At 39.3% G+C, this 26608-nt stretch overlaps 1 protein-coding gene across 1 annotated transcript in view; it reads left to right on the top strand.

Annotated features, from left to right (window-relative positions):
• Positions 1-26608, top strand: part of LOC139712792 (oxytocin receptor-like) — a 90777-nt gene that overhangs the window by 33372 nt on the left and 30797 nt on the right. The window contains exon 2 of the mRNA XM_071624584.1: positions 17303-17427. The gene's annotated coding sequence lies outside the window, so the exon portion shown is untranslated. The remainder of the gene's footprint in view (positions 1-17302; positions 17428-26608) is intronic.

Below are 26608 nucleotides of genomic sequence, written 5' to 3'. Positions count from 1 at the left end.
CATCAAGCTAGCTTTTTAGTCCTGATGTCATGTTTCGAATTTAAAGCTCGAAGTGGGTGAATTGTAAATGTAATTACGTTAATAATTAGAATATCATCTTCTTAATTAATCATGGCTTCTAGTGGGGAGGGTAAATTGATCTAGAAAAGTAAGAAAAAGAGATGAAAGCGACTACTCTAAACAAGCAGAATCAAGCACTAAATGATACTTGGCATTTTTTTTACTATAGCAAATAGCCTCTTGATTAAATCGGTTGATGATGATTAATCATTGATAACGTTGATCAATACCTCTGAAGAGGGGTACACTCCTTGCGCACATTGCCACGTTAACGAACGTTGTAATTCAATCTCAAATCTTATCACAGTGGATTTACATCCATGCACGAGTGTTAAGTGTAGTGGACCGTGTGGAGCCGGGATTTGTAAAAACGTATGGATTTGTGAAAACGTCTCGCCGGGATTTGTGAAAACGCCGGGAAATGTAAACACGTCTCGCCGGGAAATGTATAATTCTCGAAAATAATTGTGTTGTTACAAATTCCGGCGTTTTTACAAATCCCGGTGTTTTTACAAATCCCGGCTCCACATGCCGTTCCGTTTTAATTGGCGATGACAAGTGGATGTATTAAGGAATCATGAAAATGCATATCACGTTTGAATCCATGTTATGTGTATCAATTACACGCTGAAATTCAAGTACGACTCTATACATTCAATGACATGTTCAGTAAACATCTCTCTCACTTGGTACATTAATTTCTTTCTTCACGAACTTGGTTGTCTACATTGTATGATCCGAAGTTAACACCATCTACAAATTGAACTCACAGTGCTTCATGATATTTGTAGTTCGTCGTTACTGCGTTATAACCTAAACCAGATAATGATTGCCATTTATAACCCAACGAGAGTAAAACGATGTGCGGAAAAAGATGGCGTTTTCAAAATCGAAAGTTTAATATCTTGATGCTGACGTTGTAAATACATATCTTACGCGGTGTTAGAATGTGTTTCTTTAGTAGTAGCTGCGTAAAAAAAGGTCAGCAGCAATCTCATAACATACTTTTTTTCATGATATCGAGTGTACATTAAAATTCGTTGTTATGAACATGCATACTGACATGAATCGACACACCGACTCGACATACGCATCGTCGTATAATCGGAAGAGCGTAATGGGTGTAGCCAGATATAGATCAAGGAGAACACTTCGATCCATTACCTTCTCTCTCTCTCTCTCTCTCTCTCTCTCTCTCCTCTTCTTTCTTTCTTCTCTTCTCTCCACTCCTTGCGCTCATTCTTTTTCTAATCTATTTCTGCACCACTTGATGTTCAACAATGTTTTCTCACCGCAAAGAGATCTTTAAATTTCTTGCAAAGCCTGGTTTTCGCCAAGTGGGCGGGAAAAAAAAAACCAAAAACGTGTTTTGTGAGGAGCAGAGTACACATCGACCACATTACGTTGGTTTCACGCAAGTTATATGCGTGCACACTCCAGTGTTTTTATACAGTGATTTTATTAAAAGGTAAAAACGAAAGGGAAAACGATTACGACCACATGCTAAGCGATGGTTGGTTTTTCTATGTTGTGCTGGTTCTTTTGTTTCATATAACTTTATCAATCAGGCCTTGACGGTACCCGTTGCTGTTTATGTGAGTTATCGGTAGAATTACATTGTCTTCTATTTCTTTCCGAATTGAAATTTAATATTTGTCTCTCGAAAGAAGAAATGCAGCAGCCGAAAACAAGGTAACCACGTCACCACCTAGAAAAAGTAAAAGAATTTATAAAATGTGAATAAATAGTAAAATTGAACGTTTTAATTTGCAGTCAAAGCAGATGATAATGCATTCTACCTATATAGTAATAGTCGAAACTAACACCACAAAGTTTGGATAAAAAATTACCCCCCCTCCCACACACACACACAAGGAAAGAGGAGTCTGTGAAAACCTCACACCGGTACCTGGGCACCATAAGATTAAAATTGGGCAAAAACAGATTTAACAGAGAACAATATCTAAACCCAACCACCCCTCCATATCTTTCTGACAATGTGATGCCTTTCCGACTTGGAATTAACCCACAATATAATTATCTTACACTTCTTTGGTGTCTCGGCTATCATGCCCGTTCCAATTGTGGGAGAGACATTCTCTGCAGCGATAATTGCTTGTGTGTGTGTGTGTGTGTGTGTGTGTGTAGCTTTAAAGTGGAATGTTCTGATAAATATTTCTCACATCATAAAGGGTATCAGATAATTTTTCTGTAGAAAATCACGCTACAATAAAAGAATTATTATAATTATTTTTTTGTTCTTGTGCATTTATGTTAATTACACTTTTCGTCATCTTTGTGAGAGTGCACATTTCTATCCCTCGGTTCCCTGACATTTGCTCCCATGCTCCCAATTGCTCCCATGAAATATCTGCTCGCCAGTAAAGCCCAACATCAATTCTACCCACGAACATAACGCTAATCCTAATCCTAATCCTAATCCTCAAATCAAACTACATCTAAAAACCTATCTCAACCTTAACCCTGTCTACCCTAAGTCCTTGGAGGAAATAAGACCGGAGTAATTGTCGCAGGAGTAAATGTCGTGTCACCCTATCCGTTACCACTCCATTCATTGCCATTCAATGTATATTAACCGTCGGTAAGCTCTGTCCCATGGGCGCCACGGGGGGGGGGGGGGGGGGTGCGTTGGTGCGAACGCACCCCCTTCAGACCCTAAAAAAGAGAAAGTTTCACTCTCATGCGCGCGGAAGAAACCCGAAAGTGGAATCAGAAAGTTGCGCAGACTTATACGATTTTAGTATGCAATATTGTTATAATTTTGATATCTGTCCCAGGAACTGAATAACAACTATTGAAAAAGTGTGTGTGTGTATGTGTGTGTGTGTGTGTGTGTGTGTGTGTGTGTGTGTTTATTTTTGTGTGTTTTAGTTTTTGGTGTTTTTTGCAAAAAATGGATATGAGGGGGAAAAAGATTATGATTTTAACGTTAAAAAATGCGTATTTCGTTCGATCAAGTAAAGTATGATTGTGCTTCATGAGATTTTAGCTTACTACAGGCTTTCATGTTGTTCCTGTCCTTTGTCTATTTTGAGAGATTAAGCAGAAGTTTTAAAGCTTGATCAAGTTGATCATGATGATTTTTATACTTTAAGACTTACATCTATGTATTACAACAGTCTTCAATACGAATTTGTAGATGTTAGTATAGTTTTTTGTTTGTTTGCTTGTATGGATCTTAAAAAAATCATTGTATTCTTGTCATTGTGAAAACATATTGTGATATTCAACAAAATGCGAATTAAGAAAAAAAAATCATTTTAAGAAAGCGTGTGTAAAAGGGGCGGGGCTTCAGAATCTTGCCGATACTTCAGGCGCATTAGATTAGAGTCAGCTTTCATGATAGATCGGTCAGGCGTGTGTGCGCGTTTCCCGCCAAAACCTCATCTCACCATATCCTCCCACTCGTCAGGACCTACATGATCGCTGATGATGATTTTCCTGGCGTCTCAGATTCATCTTCTTGCATTAGTGCCCAAGCAATCATAAAACCGCATCTGAGGATATTGGTCTTTCGGTATTTCCCCCAAAGGACTGATTTGTCATCATCCTGTCCTGGTTTTTTCGGTGATGAATGAAAAATGAAAATAAACGAGAATGTTTTAAGTCAACTCGGAAACATCGCTCATTCAACGTGGACATAATTATACCGTGTCAGGCATCACGCATGCAATGGGGGAATCGGAATGAGAAATGACGGATAAACCTGAAAGCATTACAAGTAGAAGAATCGGCCTCAATGCAAGTAGAACTCGTTTTCAATACAAGTCGATTTCCATCAAAACTTCTTTGCAGACGACAAAGGGTATCAAAAAAGCATGTGTCAAATTTGGGCATCGACTAGCCGAGTGGTTGACAGTAAAAGATTAGTGATTAATGATATTCAAAGGATATCGCTGCTTACTTGCCATGATGCGTAGGGCATCTTAGCCCGGTAACCGATGATATCTTTCTTTTCAGTAAAATGTTCCAGATTATCTTAAACTGGAATGTTCTTATACAGTTTTCACATCATAAAGGTTACTGGCTTTCTGTCTTTTTTCCTCTGATTAAAATGTTTTTGACCTCTCTTCCTTCGTGATAATGTCCCAGCAGTATGATGCGTGGGGCACTTCAAAAGTCATGAAACATTGTTCTTACGGGAACCAGATATTCATAGGTCATTATATCTCCAAGGCAAATGGTCGAACTGGGAAGCATTTCTTCATGTAAACAACTCTTCTGTTATCAATCAGGTATTATGTTCACTACCCTACATTAGGATCGTGACATGAAAGCAACCATTTCTTCAGATGTCTTTTACGGGTCACGCTTCTTCTCTTTATATTTGCGTTTATTCTAGATCCAAGTATCGTGCATTCTTTTGACTACGGAACAGAATATTACGTGACCCAACAATTAACTGAAGCACCATTAGTAAAACGTAAAACAGTAATGCCGTTTGCTGCACCCATCTACAAAGTTAAAAAAAGAAACAAACATGAGAAAATTTGTACAATAAAAAACGAGCAGACGAGCGCTAAATGGCAAAAGAGATATCTTTATGCTAGCAAGGATAAATATGCCAAATCTGTCAACTACATACATGGCAATATATATATATATATATATATATATATATATATATATATAAACAAAATAATGCTTGACACTGTCACTAGTTGTGACGTAGACAAAATACTAGACCTAACATTGGTCGACCATTGACATGCATATAGTTGACAGATTTGGCATATTTATCCTTGCTGGCATATATATATATATATATATATATTATATATATAGTGCATGAGGCTGAATGCACTATAACAATATAAGCACCGACAAATTCTGAATTTGCCCCGAAGGTCAGTTATATTCAATGAGGCCGCATGCCGAATTGAATATAACTGCCTGAGGGCAAATTCAGAATTTGGAGGTGCTTGGTACTTGTTATAGTGCGATAAGATGTCATGTACTAGGCCCTATGTGTTATATAAAATAGCATACATACCCAGGCAAACCATACGAAAGCCTAGATCACTTAAGATTCTACACGTGCATGACGTGTCTAGACAAAATCAGTTTCTTTGAACCTGTTACCTGTGTAGACAAAATCCTGAAAATCCAAATTCAACTATCGAGTCTAGGGTCTATATCTAGATCTAGATCTAACAGTGCAAGTAACACTAACAGTACGATAGGTTAGGACCAACGTTAGATCTACGAGTGACAGAGCTAGTTAACACTAAGTGACTAACGTTAGACCGAATAGGTCTATGGATGTAACACGTTAGAGTGACGCCCTACTTACTGCACTGGGTCCAGGACCAGGACTAGATGATGTATTGTAGGATTAGGGATCTACTGGATTTAAAAACAAGGCTCGTGCAAGGTATTGTAGTCACCATTGCTGAAAATGTGAATGCCGAGAGTGTGTTGTAGAAGTTCATTGCGTAGCGTGATCAAAGAGCGCTTAGCGTATACCGTACATACGCTGCCCATCTACGGGGCACTTCCGCGTAGAATGTATGGAGAAAGCAGCACAAATCTTGGGTTGACTTGCTTAATATCCGTTGGATTGATTCCTTTTTTAGAACAGTAGGAGTCTAAAATTCGTAGGGCGTATTTGATGACATCCTTTGTTTTCTTTGTGTCCTTATCTATAGATCAGTCTCTGTAAAAGTAGCGAACCTGCTGCTGTTTTCAGCTTCCATGTTTGAATCTACCGCTGAAAGTCTAGTCCCACACAGATAAGTTGCTGGCATAGCCAGCGAGAATCGAGAATAACGATGATGTCGAGCAAAGCATATCGTGGTTGTGGCGCAATCGCGTCGATAAGATGCGGGATTCAAGTACTCGATGATTAAAGTGAGGGAGCAAAAACCGATAGTCACATCGATAGTGGGTTATCGTTTGCAATCGTTATATTTTGCGTGCACTATAACTTTTGTCATGCACTGCCGGCCTGTATCGTAAGTATGTATGCTATATATATATATATATATATATATATATATATATATATATATATATATAAAAAGAGAGAGAGAGAGAGAGAGAGAGAGAGAACGTATAAGTATATGCATTTCTATGTATACGTATGAATTTTAAAAAACAAGATGAAAAACGTCTTTGTCATTCATCACGGCCTTTTGGCACTGTTTATTAAGAAATTTGATAATTGCAGATACTATGGCACCGGTCACTACACTACCAATCAGCCGTGGTCTTTTCGAGTTAGGATCAGTAATTAATTCAGAATAGAGTGATTTCAAACATCTCTAGGAAACAGGCCTTGTGCAATCATTCTCGTCTCATCTCCCTTATCATCCATGAGCTTTTTCTTTACGATTCTTTATGTAACCATTGGCAGAGCTACTGAAACCTACTGAAACAAAATAGTTAAATAAATAAAAATAAATAAATGAATGAGTAAATAAAAACAAATACATACAAATAGATAAATATAAACACAAAAAAATGAATGAATGAATAAATAAACAAATGAATAATTGAATATCTTTTCACATACACGTTTTAACGAACCTGATCAACGAGCACGCGTACAAGGACACAGTTGGCTAATGCCATCAATGTGGTATTGCCGAGAGTGTGCCCTCCCATATATCTCTCTTGTGTACTTTTGGGTGTGTGCTTGTGTGTGTGTGTGTGTGTGTGTGTGTGTGTGTGTGTGTGAATTTTGCTGTGGTGGCGCTGCAACACCAATTATCAATCAACCTCTCAATCAAGCCAGCAAGTGCGAAAAGGCTCCGCCCTTGCCAGCACCGCCGGTCGGTATTTGACCAAGCAAATGCCCTTGGGCGAACTCACACCTCGTATTCATTATATCCACTCCCCCGGCAAATGTGCTGTAAGAGGAACAAAGAGATTTAACGAGTGCCAGTCCCTCCTTGATCGCCGTGTTACCTTACCGACAACTTATCCAAGTTTGTACTCAAAAAGTATTCCACTCGTGTATTGCATACCTGATGGAATGCATTGGCATGGAGTTGATTACACGAAGTTTATAGGAATGTCTTCGTTAGAAGAGCAAACTTTACTTTTTTTCATGTATGTTTAATGTTCTACGCGTTTGACAATGCAATGTGCCTATTACAGACCACGTTAGAACATGTTTTATACGTCATGGCAAAGGTAAAGGGCCAGAGAGAGAGAGAGAGAGAGAGAGAGAACACACACACTCACACACACACACCCACATCCACACACACACACACACACACACACACGATAGAAATACACCTATGCTATTGACAGTATGCCGTATCATGTCCATTTCAGAACACATTTAGTATTTAGGCTCTTCACTCATAGCACATAACCGCAAACACTGCAGGTGTACAATGTTCTATATAATAACTTTTACAAAACCAAATATATCGTTAATCATATTGATTTATAATATTGTAGACGAAGACGATTAATATCATCGAGTTTATAATGCTTATTTTTTATCTGTTTTATCTTACTGTAATTCTATCTGGGGAAATACGTATTCTTGCCAAACTCAAAGACTTTTCTTACGTCAAAAGAAAGCAATTTGTACAAAATCACATTATAGAGCTTCAACATCTAAACTGTTTAAATCATTACACACCCTTAAATTACAAGATTTGAATAAAATGCAAATATGTTCTTTTATGCAACGTTATCATGCTAAAACTCTTTCGCCTTATTTAGAAAATATGTTTTCATCGATGGCGTTTTTTAACTGACAAATGTAAATACTCGTTACGTCATACTCGTCCTCTTTTTGGGAATACTTTAGATTTGAGCAAATAAATACAGTTTGATAATATTTTTTTAATAACAGTACAAGAAAATGTTGATTAGTAAGTATTGATATTCTCGATATGGATAATGGGTCTTCTTTTTATTTGTATGATGTTGTTTAAAGTAAATTCTTTGTCGTGATTAATTTGGTATATATCATTTTTGAGTTATTTTTCATAATGATTATATCTCGGGGTATGTGCAACATAACAAGCCTATTCTGGCTTTATACGCACATACCATTTTCTGATTAATTGCACACACAATGTTAATGAGCTTGCGTTCTTTATGTACCTATATGCTATCTGTTTTCGCTATGTTTTTTTTTTCTCTTTTTCATAATCTTTCCCTGTTTTGTCAATGTTTTCATTGTTTTTATATCTACACTTTTGTACAACGTGCTCATATTTACATGTTTTGTATTTCTATATATTGAATCGGAAATAAAGATTGTACTGAATTAAATTGAATTGAAAGACATAATTATGCAAGTGGGGGAAACATGCCCAATTTCTTTATTGCGTACAAGTCTTGAGAACAAGAACTGAATAGAAAGGCCGCGGAACGGGGGGGGGGGGGGGAGAGCCAGGGGCTGTAGTCCCCCCCCCCCCCCCCCATTTTGGCCCTTAAAAAAAGAACATCGAAACGGGGGGGGATGATTGACCCCTGTTCCTCATCGAAGACCCGCATTCTCTACCCCCCTCCCTCCACACACACACACACACACACACACACACACACGCTCTCACTGCAAACAAAACAAAACCAAAAAAAAAAACAACAACAGCAACAACACCGGTCCCTGAAGATTATACCCCCCATGGGAGACCATACCAACTCTGATAAATCAAATACAAACCCGTGCGATGTCGAATCATTGTCGATAAATCTTAGGCCATATCTATAGATTTCGTTGCCCTCACTACACTGTAGTCACTATGCGTTATCGTAGCAAGATATGAAACTCTTTTCGTCAGTGTTGATGATCAAACCTTAATGGGTCAACGACCACGTTACCTGTCCTGAGCTTAGGTGGAATACGAAACGCTGCCTATCTCAAATGTGTATTCCAGACATGGTGTAAAACCTGAAGCACATCCAAACAAACTCCATGCAGTTACGATATGCTTTGTGGGCTTAAAACAGTGTATAGTCTTATCCCTCGGGTATGGCCGATACCACATGTATGGCGTAGTGTGCCATGGTGTTTGTGAAATCGCAATTTCACAATCCACCGCAACACTTGTATTACAATTTGTAGATTTACTGGCAGAATCGTGGGTCGAGGTTTTCTAAAGTCTTCTTGCCCCTCATCTTATTGCCTATGTTTTTCTTATCCTACTCAGATAATGTATCCTTTTTTGTCCAGATTACGGAAATGATAACCTTACCACATACTTGAAAAGCAAACAAGGGGATTTGAAATCATGTCTTCGATTTTTTCGCGGTTTGTTCTTGTATTGACTGTCGTCTGCCCGCCCGATGGTCCTCTCTGATTTCATAGGCCTCATTTTCTTTTGTCACATCATTTCAGGTAGTTTTTTTTCCTCATGTTATGTATTTAGGGCTGTTTACTCTTCGTGCCTCGCTTTTCTTTATTTGGCGGAATAGGGAACCTTGAATTATTATTTGACTATGTTCTCAAGAAGCCGTTCGCACCCCAGTTGCAGAACGCTTCTGGGAGAGCAAACATTCATCTGCATAATGCGGTGGGGCGGCGGTAGATAAAGTGCGACGGGTATAAAGCGTTGCGATTTACAACGGAGGAGTGTCTAAAAGACCGATGGGATAACCACCGTTTACAGAGGTGACGGGGTATCCATCTTTTCCCACTTTGATTTGCTAATGCAAGATCAAAGGAAAATAACACCGATAAGGTTACCACGGCAACGCGCCTCTTGCTTGACACTCCAGAAGGGATACGAGAAGTGAGTGGTAATAAAACTTCACACATTCTGGCGTATTCTTCTTCTTTTTTTTAATGAGGAATCTCTCCATGGAAACACCAGTTTAATAGAGGGCCACATCATTATCATCACATCAGAATTTTAAATGTATCCATGGAACAGAAATTTACACTGTTGTGTATTCTGCTTAACAAAGTAATTTACTTACCTTGTATTAAATCCTCCTTTACTAAAGAAGGATTTAATAGAAGGTAAGTCTTTTTCTTCTTTTTTTTCCTTTTTTCTTTTGTACTGGACAATCGCTCTATAAGAACACCCGTCTCCTGGAGAACCCTGTCATTTTCAATTTTTTTCTAAAGAAGGATTTAATGCAAGGTAAGTCTTTTTCTTCTTTTTTTCCTTTTTCTTTTGTACTGGACAATCGCTCTATAAGAACACCCGTCTCCTGGAGAACCCTGTCATTTTCAGTACCTCATAATTGCCAAGTATCCATTTTGAAGTAGAAAGAGTGCGTACGAGTGATGTTCGTTATTCCGAAATTTGGTTACACTCGGTCTAGAGGAAGGTGTAGTCCAATGTCATTTGTCAATCATATCAGACAGAAGGACAGTTGATGTTACTGGCAGAATCTTGATTGGGAAGGCTTTGTATGAATCTGAACAAAAGTGGTAGAAATAAAAAAAACAAAACACAAAGCACATATTCAGATATTCTTCTGGACACATAATATGATCAGGGTACTTAAAAGTCAGAACAAGTCAACATGCATTTACGCAGCATACTCCCTTTAAGTGTGTGTCTCAAGCTGTTGGGTAATGGTAATGGATCTTCTCGAAATATAGTTGTTGGTTTGACAAAAACTATCCCTGACATTTAGAAAACACCGCTGATGTATTTTAGGAGAGCGTATTACATGGTTGACAGGTGTTGAAAAGTAAGAGTATTCAATTCCCAGAAGAACTTTCGCAATTCGAAAAATTCATGTCATGATACCTTTTTTTGTTGTTGTCGTTGTTTTTTAGAGAGCATCCACAAATTAGATCCCAGACGTCGTTTACTCCAATCAATACTCGGCAGACCGCAGTGTGTAATTGTTCGCGAAATAAGGCATCCAGAGCTAGATGCTATAGCATAACCTGACACAAGATCTACTGGACAAAGACATCGAATCTGTCTGAAAGGACAATGTGTTCTTTCTTTGAAAACAACCACTCGAATTGGAAGATACTGCGTGCTTTGCTGATATAGGTTTTCCCGCCTAATTCAATGAAAGAAATCATCCGAATTCGTTAACAAGCAATCGTGTTCGAGCGATTCTCCTCGCTCGCTTTTTCCCTTGATTTGAATTCTATCAAAAACTTTCATTTGTTTAAAAAGATAATCAATTTCAACATCATATCGTTCAAATTAGGAACAGATTCATTCTATTTCGCTGGACAACACCTCCATTTTTGTTCAAATTCTTCACCAGCCAAGTTTAAAGCATGATTGGGGAGGGGGGGGGGGGGCATGGTAACTGAACAACTACAAGTTTTTTAAATGTGTTTTTGAAGAACGCAAAGTTCGTGTTTCCAGTGAAAATTTTCATGCAACACTGCGAGGATACAGCTATCTTTTGCTTCGTGATTTCTTTCCGTTCTCATTCTGCTTTCGTATCAACATTGTCGGATATCATTCTTATTCATATCAAATTTTTCATATCAATAGATCATATCAATTTCAACAATCCTATATACTAACTTCGTGATCATGACATCTTCATTAACTAAGTCATAAGTCTCGATTTTATTTGTAATAAGCCATTATATTTCATAGAGTTTGATTCACTCGTATATTTTGAAGTCATTTCTTCGGGGGGGGGGGGGGGGGGGGGGGGAATGCACAGTAATGATTTCATCTTGTGTAACAACTTCTTTTTTTTTTACCAGAGTCTCTTCATCTGTCAATTTATTGACGTGCTAGGCATCTGGGGGTGTATTCCTGGGAGTGGTTGAACCACTGGCTTTACTTGGTTGCACCATGTAAACAAAATTCGATGCCTAAGTTCCAGATGTTTTCCTCTGACAATGTCTGAAGTATTTGAATGCTGGAACGTTCGCAACCAGGAAGCCAGAGGCAAATTTGAATGACGTTTGCACTCATTTGTAATTCGAATCCTCCTACTCACACTTTCGATTTACAAAGTAGTGTAATCGCATGACCATAGCTTCAGATATTGAATTCCTATTTTAGGGTGTTTTTTATTTTTATGTCGTTGGTTTAGAATTTGCCACAAATTGACTGATTTGTTTAATATTTTGTTGGAATGAGTTTGCCGAGGAAACCTACAGGGCTGGCAGAAGGGGGGCTCACTCCCCCACCCAAACTTTTTTGCATCCGTACATACTTTGGGCCCCGCTTTTTTTACCACGGAAGTGGCAGTAGAAAGAAAGAAAGAAAATAGAATGAAAAAGCTCTGAGCGCGGTAAGGTCTTTGTCCTTTGTTTTTGCGCTAAAGACTTTTTTTTTTACTTGTCAGCTGAAGAAACCGGAAGTGGCACAAAAAGTTACGCTGAAGGCATTTTTTTCTTTTTCTTTTTTTGCTTGATGGCTCATGAAACCCGGAAGTGCTCCCCTCCCCACTTTTGGAAACCTGGCGCCGGCCATGACCTGCACATGATACTCATACATACCGATACTATTGTATAATTGTGTTATATTGTATGCTTATAGTACACTATTTTCTTTTAAGAACTGTTAGAAACAAACGATGAATTGAAATGAGGCATGTACTGAGCACATGAAGACAAAATTTAACGTGATATAGAGGAAGTTGTAGGTAGACCTACATGTATCACAGGGAGATTGTCGCGATTTGCGCAACTGTGCGAGCTCATTAAAGTATATACAACCTCAGCGCTTATGCTTCTATAGCTCCGAACGATTGAAGCAGGTGAACTTTTTCTCTTGTATGTTTGAACGCTTGAACTCTCTCTCTTCCTGTTCTGCTCCTTCAAGAAAGTTGACTCTGCAAATATGATGGACAATGCCTTGACACATAGTAGAAACCGACGTCGGAGTATGTAGCTCTCTTACGATGTGACTTTTTTTCCCCGAAATCAGTCGGAGGCGAGAGTATCTTTTTAAGGCTGACCCCGCTGGTGCACGTCTGAGCAAAATCTTCGTTGATGCTCTAAAGGCCGTGTCACACCATTCCGGGCAAGCTACGCGGGCTTGTGGCGAGGAGGTAGTTTCCAGCACGTAGAAGATTTTCAGCGGGCGAACAAGAATGTTTGCAATTTTCATTCATGCCTTGTCATACCGTACGGGGGAACTTCTGCGGCTTGACTTGCGGGGAAACAAATTTACTCCCCGGAGCTCTCCGCAGTTGGTCCGCACCTGACAGTATCTAGCGCGTAGTTGCCCGGAGGTGCTCACGCAAGTCCGATTTAACCGCAGCCAAGTTTTGAGCATGACCAAAACTTTTTCCGGGTGAGTCGCGGGAATGCCCGTAGAGGTCCACACAGAACGCCAGTAGGAGACCCTTAGCGGCAGTACTTCCCAGGCAGTTCCCACGCAGGTACTTCGCAGTCCCGTATGCAGCCAAGATAATAGAATTCTGTGAGATTTCAGCCATTCCATTAGAGGAATTCCTTCACTGAGTTGTCAGCCCCCACGCGACTGGTACAAAGGTCACACAGTATACTCGCAAGTATAACGCGTCCAGCAAGTAAGACACATGCGCTGACTCGCACAAATCCTTTTCCGCCCTCAGGAATATCCGGTATGCTAGAAAATCCCTACACGTAACAAGCCCGAGTAGCTTGCCCGGAAAGGTGTGACAGGGCCTAAACACGGTTGCGGGTAAAAAAAATATGCGTGCGCACCTCCGGGCGACTACTTTTGAGATACATGCTAGGTACTGTCATGTGCGGATCATCTACGGGGACCTCCGGGTAGTCAAAATTGTTCATTGCAAGTCGCACGCAAGGCTGGTGTGACACGGCCTTAAGAGTGCCGGCACGCGTGCATTGAAAATAAAGTCTGCACATTCTTCACAGAGCGTTGCATACGTTACATAATTACGTGGCAGTTCTATTTGTTTTTATGTTTTCTTACCTTTTTTTTTCTTCCAATCTGGATGTGGCACGGGGCCCTCATACAACCTACCATTTGCTCATAATCGCACGCACGTCGAATGTCTGCTGTCCTTGCGATTAATGAGACCTCATGAAGTGTTGCAGTTCAGCACAGGCGCCTCATCCGCCACCTTGATTTTGTTAGGATGGGTGTGTGTGTGTGTGTGTGTGCGTGTGTGTGTTTGTGTGTGCGCGTGTGTGGGTGGGTGTGCGTCCTTAAGTGAATGTAAATACCAAATAAATTCCACAAATGAACTACTCTACAACTTTCCATTTCCGTTTATGTTGGAGATGTGCATTCTTGTGTATGTGTGTACGTTTTGGTTATATGTTTCTTTTTGTGTTTGTGTCTTAATGTGAATAAGAATACTAAAGAATTTGTTAAATAAAGATGAAATCATATAAACGTTTCAAGGAGCGTAATACGAGTACTGTGCCTGACACAATACGGACAGGCATAATGTTCGTCTTTACGATCTGTCGTGAAAAAACAAAAAACAAAAAACAAACGCTTGTACGCCAAGTAGGCCAAGATATGATTATTCTCTTGGTAATGCTGACAAATAAGAAAAAGAAACAGGACACTCATAATTTAAAAAAAATACAGTGGTCATGATTATAATTTGTGATATCAACATCATCATTAACGCTAAAGATCATTGACAAGATTAACTGTTCACATAATGTAAGCAAGGCAAAAAGCGAGAACAAAGACTAGTGTTAACATTCAATAGAAGGAGGGGATTGAAAAACTTACCAGTGATGTTCAGAGTGACATTATTCATTAGTCATTAATTGTTAGTTGCACTATCAATGATGAAAAGAACATGTCACTTTTATTATTGATTATATAAAAACATTGAACGAAAAGGGTAAAGAACAAGATAGGGAGAAATAACAGAAAAACTTTGCTCACAAAGATGTAGAGACACAAGCCATACCTAGTTTCTATAATATGCCAATGTATGCAAAGGCCGTTTAGAATCCAGACCAGAAAAAAAACATCTTACTGTTTTTTCATTCCATATTTTCTGTCATCTTTATCTGGCGGATGCACTGTGTCACACTTGCCTAACTGTTGATTGAGGGCATTTCAAGAACTCTCAAGAAAAACCAGGATGATAGTGATGCTCTGGTACCCCTCATTCAGTGCCATCTATCCTCCCATATGGGGGCGTTTCATCCTGTCAGTCACCATCTGCCGCTTAGTTTCTTAGGCGGTCTTTGCGTCCGAACTTTTTCGAGGTTATTGGTCAGCTGTTGGTAACAGCTTTTGTCTACTTACGGTTTTTTTTTCTCTCTCTTATCCTCAATAAAAGTTTATCCCAATTTTTCCCCTTCTCCCAACCATTCTATCTCTCTCTCTCTCTCAGTCTATTCTCCCCTCTTGCTGTGTCTTTTTGTCTTTGTTTATCTCTATATTGTACCGACCTACGCATTATAAACATGATAAAGATATCTTTTCTATTTAAAGATAGCTATCTATAAGATATTCTAGATGACAAATTTTGTCTTCATCTGTCTATTCTTTGCTCTTTTATCTCTCCATCTCTATCTCTCCGCCCCCCCCCCCCCCTCTCTCTCTTGAATTCTGCTCATTTTCTTGTCCGCACCCTCCGTATAATAAGGCAGAACAATTCTCATTCTGTTCCTTCTAAATGTAGAGGAAATTTCTGTCATCTCTTTTTTTAATTATTATTCACCATCTACTTCTTCCGATAAGGAAACTTCGATCAAATGCGACGAGATTCTCAGATTGTAAGCGCGTTGGTTTACATACTTACCCCTCCCTCTTTTTCATTTCTATCGCGGGGGGGGGGGGGGGGGTCTGTTTGTTCCCACACTGTAAGAGATCATATACCAACAATTGATATATCAGAGATATTATTTTCTTCTGTGCCTCCTATAAAGCAGTGTATTAATCCATGAAGACGACGCGATTAAAGTTTTCTGTTATCGTCAAATTGACCCCCCCCCCCCATTAAAAAAAGGGGGGTCGTTCTGGAGACCCTCCCTACCCTTCCTCCATCCTTTCCCTCCGGATAACGGTATTTTGGGCCTGATTCTGTAGACAAAAATCTAATTGACTGCATCTGGAATGATTGATGCTAAAATGCGCTTATCCTTAGGCGTCAAGAAACGGGGAGTAGACATGTTAACTAATCAAAAGACGCCCATGTAATCTTTTCTATTTTTTTCTAACTCCTCGAGCAGATCTCTTTCTTTTTCAGATGACATTTTGTCTTCTTTAAGAATCGTAAATAGCAGAATCGATGATGAAACAAGTATGCGGAGTCGCTTTCATCGTCATCATTAATTGCGACCTCTTTCAGAGGAGAACTCGCCTTGAATGCTGCAGAATTTGAAATTTGAAGATGCGTCCTACTTTGTTTCATAATATACCTTTGTTTCGTTTAGTATTTCTCTTGCAAGAAGCTTTCTAGTGAATTGATAACAACAAAAATGCAGTTTCCTTTCTTTTCTTTTCTTTTTTTGTATTTAGCATGCATCATAGTTAGGGAATCAGATTAAACAAATCGTCGATTCGCTGTGTGTGCATTTTTTATTTGTTTGTTTGTTTGTTTTTTGTTATTGTTATCGTTTTTTGGGGGGGTGTAAATGGGCTGCGAGGTATTCTCGGAGGACATTGATTAAAAATTGATGCATGTTCTCATAAATGGATAATTACCTGGGAATTCACCTCGAGTCGGCGGAAGATTGTGAGTTTAAGTATATCCGGTTACGGCGATGTGCTTGTTGAAAGAAGCGCGTACGTGCTCGCGCGTGCGCATGAGCGTAGACCTGTATGTGTGCAAAAGCTGCGGGTAGTGATGAGAACACGGTAGCAATAATTGGATTCATTGTCCCTCGAGGAGAGTGGAAGATGGAAGGCTGAAAATGGGATGCGTGAAACCCTACACTCACGATGGTGACGATTTTCTAGTCGGGTTAGTCCGGGCAGAGTGCTGGCCGAGGCAATGCCCTCCAGACCCCGGCCCTACTCCTTTCACTACCCCCTTCCCTCAGTTTAAGCAGTTTGAGTCAGGATGAGTAGACCGTTACTTAATCACCAAACAAGCCTAAAGCCACATTTCTCCTTTTTGTCCTCTATTTGCTGCTGCTTGTGATCTCATTATTTGCTGCTAACCCTTTTACATGTGTTAACTTTAAATGCGGCTCCGGCCAAGGGCGTGTACCAAAAATTTTCGTGGTAGAAAGTCACTACGCCCTCGGTGGATCGGCATATTTTTGAGAGAAATCAATCATTTGCCCATTAACTCAGTCTCGCCTCAGCTGACAGCGAGAACAGTGCTTGTTTGGATGCTTCCATGATACAATCCTTAACTCTTATATTCCATTTTCTCTCTCCCCTCCCCCATTTTCTCTCTATCCCCTCCCTTCTTTCTGATCAACATGTAGTGTACTGGAACGATCTGTCAGATGGACGTCGAGACAGTTTGAGCTGAGGCATCGCGCATTATCGCACTTTCAGTCCACCGCCTTTTTATGATTGATACTGTTATCAAAATCAAAGTCAAACTCAGGTAATCACTTCTTTCACATTTGATTTCTATCTTTTCCTATTCTGACTGTCCCTATATGCATGTATGTATTCTTTGTTTCTGAATGAACTCACGTTATGATAATCATAAAATTAATATCCACCAGTCTATGTCTCTGTCAATATTGTTTTCTCATCAACCTTTAATTTTCTTCACACTGCGACAGGAAAGGCATCTTGAAAGGGCTGGCTCCGTGAAAGTCGACCTGAATGAAACGCGAAAATAATGACATAACCAGCAAACAATATTACAGGACATCAATCTCAAGTATTGATACGCGAGCAGATGAACTGATTAGTATTACAGACATTCATCAATTTATTTGAAACCTAACTTTGCTGTCGGGGGGGGGGGGGTAGAGGTTGGATCATTGTCTGACATAGAGATGGTACCAATGATATTTTGCCATTATGGTTTTGTTTTACTTGTCCCCCGTGAAATCATACGCGCCATTGATTTGTATCACTTGCCCCGCACGCTTGTGGCATTATAAGATCCGCACTTTACAAGCTTGGAAGAACCATGCTTGTCATCGCGGGGTCGGTTCCCTAGGCGGGATCCGCACCGGCGCAAACCTCTTACCGTGAAATGTGTGCGTGTTGGGGGCAGGGGACTGCGGGGGGGGGGGGGAGGGGTAGGTATCTTACCTCGTCTTTGTACGCCATAGACATATGAGACAGATAGGTCAAAAAGAAAGAAAAAAAAAGGAAAAGGAAAACAGACCTGGACACTAATGGGGCCGCATGTGAGCCCTAGTTGAGAGTGCTTACCCTCATTGCTGAGAAGGGAAGAAGACCCCCGTGGATCTTCTAATGGTGTAGGGTCGCACTTTCTAACTTTGCCGAACCCCCTTTGCTGGGTTAATTTTCCGTCTGTAGTATAGTCTTATAGAGAGAGCCAAAACAAATCCAATTGCTTACGTTTCATTGTGTTGGAAACACCCACCTATCCGCTCTCCTTATTAATACGGCCAGTCTTCAACCTGCGTGCAAATTGATGTCGTGTTTGCGTGAGTGCGTCTTCACAACCTCACTTCTCATTCTGTGTTTATTTCACTGCGTTGGCGTTCTTCAGGTTTCACGACCGTAATTAGCATGATTCCTGAAAAGGAGGTCGAAGAATAAGTCATTCTTCTGGAGGTGATCCTTCCACAATATTTAATCAATCAGAAATGATGCCAACTGAGATAAAATTTCCATAGATAACCTACCTATCACTGTCATGCTTCGAAGCTGAATTTTTTACCTATTTTTTTTTACCCACGCCCGAGGAGAAAAACTGTTTTTCCATTTTTTTTGAACGAACGCATTCATTGCATAAAAAGCAGAAGTAATTCATCCACAATTTTTTCGGATAGAATTTATACTGAAGGACAGAGGAAAGAAAGCAAGAGAGAGAAAGACAAGTAGAAAGTGAAAGGAATGATGAGAAAGAGAGGGAGAGAGTGTAAAGGGATAAGGAGAGAGCTGGAGAAAGATAAACTGACGGAGGAAAAAAACTAGAAAGAGAAAAGAATGGGAAGAGAGTAGAGAGGAAAGGGAGAGAGAGACATCGTAGATAGTGGGAAGGGAGAGAAAGAGACAAAATAAGAGAGGAAGAAAAATAGAAAGAGAAATTAGAAACAATTAATGAGAGCGAGTAGACAGAGGGAAGGGAGGAAGAGAGAAAAAAAAAAGAAGAAGGGTATGAGGGATCGAATGGGAGAGAGAGGAAGGGGCAAAAATGTGGATTCATTTGATACCTTCTTGGTAATGAACGTGTAAGAATGTGTTCACAACCGTTATCCTTTTTTTTCCGGCCGGAGTATCAGGAAACCAACTTCAGTCTCTTTCTCCTTTATATGAATCTCAACGTATATTTCTCTTTATACCTTTATGAAGGAATGCATTCAGACATAGTTTACACCACATTGAGGGCTTATCACCAATCGATGATTCTCATTACTGAATCGAGAATTACCCCTCTTTTTTTATAGAGGCAAGAGAGACAATTGCATTAAGGGAGACAGTGATAACCAATTGGAGATCTTACGAGGAATTGCATTCTCAAGTGACGTCTAAAACAGAAGGTCATGTGGTCATTTTATTTTTGTTTATAAGAAATATGAAAGAGAAGGGATTAACGAGGCGTCGGAGAAGATTACGAGACAGGCAATCGTAATATTGCCTTGCTCCGTTGGATATTCCGATATTCGCTTTTCATCTGAATGAAACAACAACAACAAAAAACATATCTCTCCCATGAAACTACTGCATCTCTGCCACAAAGAAAAAAGTCTTGTTTTTTCGAATTCACTCTTTGCGTCAGTGCTCATTTGAAATGCTAATGGTATTTTCCGGGATTACAAAGAATAAATAGGACACATGAGGATTACTCTCGGTGGTAACCATAAGGTCGCCTTTTCCGAAGAAAACAACAATAAACGGGCTGAAGATGAACAGTGTAAATCTATTTGTCTTTCTGTTTATGTTTTTCTTCTAAGATACAGATATATCCTCCAGTGCGGATATCCAAAATGTCAAATACAATATCTGACAGCCCAAATGTCTATCTTACTTTCTTTTAACTCGACCTCGGGCGCAAATTGCCCCAGAAATTCCGAAGCGCGTGATGATATATATCTCGTATTTATATTTGTTGTTTGATGATATGTTGGTGAAAGTGTCGCAACCCGGAGACAGAACAGAGCGTTCCTCAGCCCATTATTTCCCTTCCTGCCCACGTGACCTATTCGTGTACAGTTACTCCTTCTACGTCATTCATGTAACTGGGTTACAAGACAAACGACGTATTTCAACAAGAAAGGGATAACTGGAGCGCGAAGTGAACTCTTTAAGGAGGTCACTTGGGTAAGCCTAGTCTCTTGCACTCAGTTAGAAAAACAAAAACAAAATAGTAGCCCTGCCACACCTCCGCCTCAACTTGAACGCACCATTCGCACTTCAAAAAGTGTTGAGCAGCACACAAATACTGATTTGATTATATTTTCTAAAAATAGCGTTCACAAATAGATTAAAAGTTTTCACGAATAGTTAAAAACAATCGATAAAATCATCATGTTCAGAGTTAACATGAAAAACACCAATAAACAATTAACAGTCCGATGTGCAGTGTATGGTTTCTTACAAGTATATCGTGCTTTTGGTATGTTATGCGCACTGATATGCATTCATTCATTTCATTCATTCATTTATTTTTCATTTCCAACAAAAACATATAGATAAATTACAAAAATTGAATACAGTGCATACATTTCATCATACAAAGTAAAGGATAAGTTTACAGAAAACTTGTAGGTATAGGAAAATGTTGGAAATTTTGTTGGAAAATGTTGAAAATATGACATGGTAAGTCTTAGGGGTTTAAGGCAGTTCCGGAACAAAACAAAAAGTTGACTCATGACATGTTGTTGCCACAGGTTTACTGTAGAAAGGAATCTTTCTGTTTCTTATTTAGCGACGCATGATTTTGCTTTGAATATTATCGTTGATCACGTCGATGCAAACATCAAAATAAACGCAATAATAACAATGATAATAAAAGTAATGATAATGACAATGATTTCAGTAAGAATGATGATAATAGTAATAATAATAATAAGAAGAAGAAGAACAAGAACAAGAAGAAGTAGAAGAATGAAGGCAATGATACAAAAAATTATACGATATAGTCTTCTTTATCCACGGTAGCCTCTTCAGTACTACCGCTGGTCTACCAGCAGAGAGTGACCAGAGGGCCCTGCTATTACCATTACCCCCAACGTCTCCAAGTGCTCATTTATACACCTGGGTCGAGAGGGACATAATGGGTAAGAATATCTTGTCCAGAGACATAAGCACTGGACAAGATTCGAACTCGGGTCCTCCGATCGGGATTCATGAGTCTTACATCCACTATGCCACAGTGCCCCGATTTCGTTTGAGTTTTCATTGAAGCAGTTTAACTTTTACATTGCAGAGAGTAGACTTCCTACCTGCTGCTTAAAAACTAAGTAGGAATATCGTTTCGGGGTTACCAAATTTATAGAAAGCATCAGTGATATTTCGATTTGAAGGTCAGCCCCATTTTCTCGGAAGTAAATATGAGCATGTCTTCAAACCTTATGTGCCTCATTCTTCTCAAAATGTATCTGCAACATTCGGCTGTCATCCACCTACTTTAAGTTTCATTGCCTTATTTGGACTTTGCCAAGAGGGTATATTATTTCGCTCCTTTTTTTCAGCAGTCGGCGTTTTTCATATCAATTTATTTCTATCTCAAAACTTATGAAGTGTAACCGGCAGAAATTTTGAAGTCAGTGCCGACAGCTTGCTCGTTTGTGGAGTTAAACTACACTCTAGCCTTTTCTCAGTTACTACATTCTCTGTACATTCATGGACTTCATAGATGTCTTGTTTAATTTTTGTGGACCGATGTGACTGCCAACTATTAATTCTATTGGTTATTTAGTTTTATTTTCTCTTCATATCAACACCTCATTCTTACTCCTTGTAAATTACAAATTTCTTTTGGATGCATTTGAGAGTTGCAATGGTGTCATTATAAAAAGATTAAACAAAAATGCACTTATGACACAAGGATGAACTTAATTTTACTGCGTGACTGCCCCCAAAGCGTTGTACTTTCTTTGTTCTTAAAACAATGTAAAATGTTCATTTCTGATCCATGACGACTAACACGATGGCTTGTTCTATGTCATGTGTTACTTTGTCTTATCATTTTGTTTGATGAAACATTACTGTCATTCTCCAAAAGATCCAACAAACTCAGACATCGTACTTTCGGTGTGTCCATCATTTTTCCTCGGATGCTCTCAACACTCTTTTGATAATATTATCAAGTTTGACATCAAACTTTATACTTTCCATGAATTTTTGGCAGTTCTGATCAGCATCCCATTGGATCATATATCTTATCAAGCAATCTAGCTTTCCAGACCTCCATGATTAGCAACCTTCTCTTTTACTTTCAATTCCATTTCCCATTTCATATTTCTTCTTTTTTTTTGTACCCTGGCGTCGATCATCTCTCCCCAATGATAGGAATTTGAAGCCAGAGTGTCAATCACACGTCAAAACACAGCCACCAGTGTTTGGAAGACTCTGCCCTGGGGCTTGACAACATAATTTTTTGCGATCCCAAGATCCGGGGAAATGTTAGATCCGGAGAGACTGTAGACTGGTATTTGGTAACCCACTCGAGAGCCGAGTTTACACCCCTGTCGCTTTGCTTCACTCCTTAAGGCGGTGATGGAAGGGGGGGGGGGGGGCGAGGAGCGGCGGCGGGGCAGGGAGTCCTTCCTGTCAGATATAGGCCCAGCGACAAGCCTATAAGACAAATATTTCTCCTTCTTTTTCATCTACCTCTTCCTTGTCTTCCTATTTCAAACTTGATGACTCTTCTTTGTACAGCAATGAACAAAAGTAACAGTATTCCATTGATATCCACACATTTTTTAATGCAGAAAATCAGAAAATCGCTTTATACAGTCATTTAAAAAGAACTGATTCATAAACAAACTTTGATGACAAGTTTGGCATCATTATTACCACCGTCACACGATTTCAACGCGGACATTTGCCTTGTATGACATTGTTATCTTCTGATCCATTAAGTATGGAGACATCTCGACTGCGCAGTAGTTAACGATGTCGCCAGTCCGCTATAATGTATGTACTAAATTAAGTCGCCTCATCAAAATATAGTTCAATATTTTGATCTTTCTACCCCCGCAGACTTACAGAATGCTATGCCTTTTAATGAAATTAGTGGTCGGTATATTCCAAACACCAATTTTATATTAGATTGTTTCGGCCTTGAGATGGACGCTTTGGTTCTAAATTCTGGTTTGAATTTTACGAAGCTAAAAAGCAAATTGAATTTATTTCGTTTAATATTTAAGCCTAAGAAAAAAAGTCGAAGGCCGTCACAAAAATTCATTTCGGACGATAACACCGGTCAGTATGTTATTCAAGAAAAATCAATGGTAGTGACGATGATGGTCAGTAAAATTAAAGTGTCTTTTTAAAAGTAGATCATTATTTTGGCTGTTGTCAATAATACTATCCAAATATCAAAACAAAAATCGAAATTGTTGAAACAACGATGTAGATAATGAAACACGGTCTCTTCGTTTCCGACTGATGATGGGCCAAGAAGTAAACACACACCCAGAACATACACACGCCTCTTTTAATAATATTTTTTTATTTGAATTCCATTCAATATCAGGCTCATTTTCACAAGGAAACTACAACTAGTATGAACAAAAATAAGAAGCTACATTCTTTTCACTTGTGCTGCTGAATCACATTCTTCTTTTCAACGTAAAATACAATATTTTATGCAAATCATGGCATGTATACTACAAAAGTGATGTAAAATTCTGCATGGAACGAAATTCTCGTTGATTCTCGCGTATACACACAAGCATACATACACCTCGTACACACGAAACAAGACTTTCTTATTGCTATTTGTTCGTACAAAAGCTTCCCGAAGAAACTCCTTTTCATGTTTTGTACTATGTTTGAACATCTCACCTGCGCAATATGGAAAGGGTCCGTTCCAAGGCGTGAACGGGTGATGAGAATTAAAATCATTACAGCAATCGCAAAACCCAATGACACCGAGTAATCATGACAACGACACACAGCTCCGTTTCAATCTCGGTGCAGCTATGTGCTTCTGAGTCCATATTTGCCTCCGCTGTGAAGGTACGCCAATGCTGAAAGTGCAGCGCACAAGTTCACGTCAGTGATTAGTCCCTGATTGCCCTAATCACGAAAATGGAACGCCTAAATATTGTCGGGGGTGCTGCTGGAAAATCAACGAGAAATGTCAACGGAAATTTCGTTTGATCCCTAATGCTGTACTCTCCCCTGGCATGAGACTAAATATCCAGTATCCTTTACAAAACAAAAACAAAAACAAAAACAAAACATGCGGTTAAGTGCGCCGAAATTGGTGTATCGCATCCATCAAATTCATTGACTTGCTCTTCCCTTACATGTTTCTTAGAAAAGTGAAAGTGAGGGAAAAGAGTTGGTTCGGAGATAAATGCAATCATGAGGATGGTAGTTAGCTGTAAAGCCCCGGTCACATACAGTTGAAAGCTGGCATTCATATCGATTCCGACGGAGCGGCGGCTGGTGTAAAACGGATTTCGCAAAGTGTGTGCGCGGTTACTTGAAATTTTTTTATCGAAGCCTGAACATGCTTTTAGCAGATTCAGGTTTCGTCCTGAGTTAGCGTTCGAGCCAACCATTGGCTCTTAAGTTTAATTCTCGTCATGTTCGGCTTCACAAAATCACTACCTATTCTCGTCTGTCTCGTTTCGTATTTGCAACAGAACTATAGATGCAGTGAAGCAGTGTTGCACTTTCCTGAGAGCGCGAAACGCATCATATTAACTTTGTCATGGTGGCAATATCAATCACTACTTTGAAAAGAGCAGCCTTAGTCTTATTGGAACTTGTCACTTCTCAACAAAATATCTCGACTATTCTAGACGACTTTGCCCTTCTTTACTATGCACTTTTATCTCCGGGTTGCAGTGAGAAACTTTAATAAGAAAGACTGAGTAAACACATGTTGACGTACTTCAAAATGACGCAACAAACGAGTGGATGCAATTTGCTACTTTGCAATAATCATCGTCAACAGCCAAAATTGTATCCAGGTTGCAACGTTATTGACAAGGTCTAGAGTAGCACGCCTAATTCAAGTAACATCCATACATGTAGGATCATAATTATTATTAATTCAGTTTTCTCAACAATTTGGAAGAAATCAGACATTGTTTAGCAATATTAGCGAAATTTCCGCACCATGAAGTCGCGATCAACATGAAAATTATAAAGTGCGGTGATCCAACATTCTAGAGATGTACCAAAGGTTGCTCAATTGCACGAAATAGGTCTATGTGCGCTTATCGAGACTTTTTGACGCTGTAGCAATGTTAAAAATTTGGAAAAACTCAAATGAAAGTCAAACAATGACGAATAGAATGTGCATCATGCTAGCAGTATACCCGTAACCTTTTCTCTTCTCAACATCGACGATAGTTAATGCCGTAATTTCGTTCATTATCATAGCGTGCTTCGCGAGTCATTGAGCAAAACGTAGAATTTGAATAATTATCTTAATAAAGTAGAAGTCATATTTGGCTTTCATTAGTTTTGAATGACCTTTTTTTTCAAAATTCCCACTAAAATTAGTTTACAAATGTATACATTGCATTACGTATTACCCTTTGTTTGATGGAAATACAGTGTAGTTGAATTGAGATTGAATTGAACTGAATAATGTTCCTGATTCTGGTTTAGTGTTATTTTAGTTGTAATATAATAGGATTGACAATGACTAAAATTCCTTCAAAACCTAAAAAAAGAACAATTATTTTTCTTTCCTTTCTAGCTTACCTTGTTGCATTATCGATATTTCGAATCCTTTCAACCACAAGAGTAAAATGTGTACCACGAAATAATAGATAATGTAACACGCAGGAGGAGAATGGATTTTATCAACTCTTGAGAGTGCGCGGGAGATGGCTTTTAAGGAAGGAGAAAGAAATCATGCATCTACTCTTGTTTACTCGAGTCAAAACAGAGAACCAGAAAAAACAGGAACGAGCAACAACAAATGTTGCAACACAAGGAGGAAGCCATCTGACGAATCGTTCTGACGTACTTGACATGACATGTCTTAAATTGCAAATCGAAATCGTAATTATGTCTCTGTTTTTCCCTCTCAAGCATTGCCTTGGACGAAATTTGCAGGCCCTTTCCCCCCACCACCACTGTCCCTTCATACGTTGCACCGTTTTGGGGGGTGATGTCAAAGATTGTGCCGAGCTGCATTAGACCTAATGTTCGTCGAAGAGCGATTCGTCTTTGCATGCCTGAATTCCGTTTATCTCCAATTCAAAATTGATTAGGGGCATAAGACAAAGAGGACCGTACGCATTTGCCTCGCCGACGGTTCAAGGGTTTCAGCCCGCCACCCTCCGCCGAAAATGTTCCCTCGAAAGTTCAGTGAATGCAGAACAAAGCCATTTCCCAATAACACGGGCAGAGTCCCTCCGCTTTATCGTCATATTTCTCTTTATGTCATTATGATCGAAAATATGCCGTTGATGAGATTTATGTTGATTGCATATACG

The sequence above is a fragment of the Diadema antillarum genome, unplaced genomic scaffold, assembly GCF_040938485.1.
Source record: "Diadema antillarum isolate AM-2024a unplaced genomic scaffold, OU_Dant_1.0 seq00001857_RagTag, whole genome shotgun sequence".
In the NCBI taxonomy this organism is placed as follows: Eukaryota; Metazoa; Echinodermata; class Echinoidea; order Diadematoida; family Diadematidae; genus Diadema; species Diadema antillarum.
This window is presented reverse-complemented; position numbering and strand designations above follow the sequence as displayed.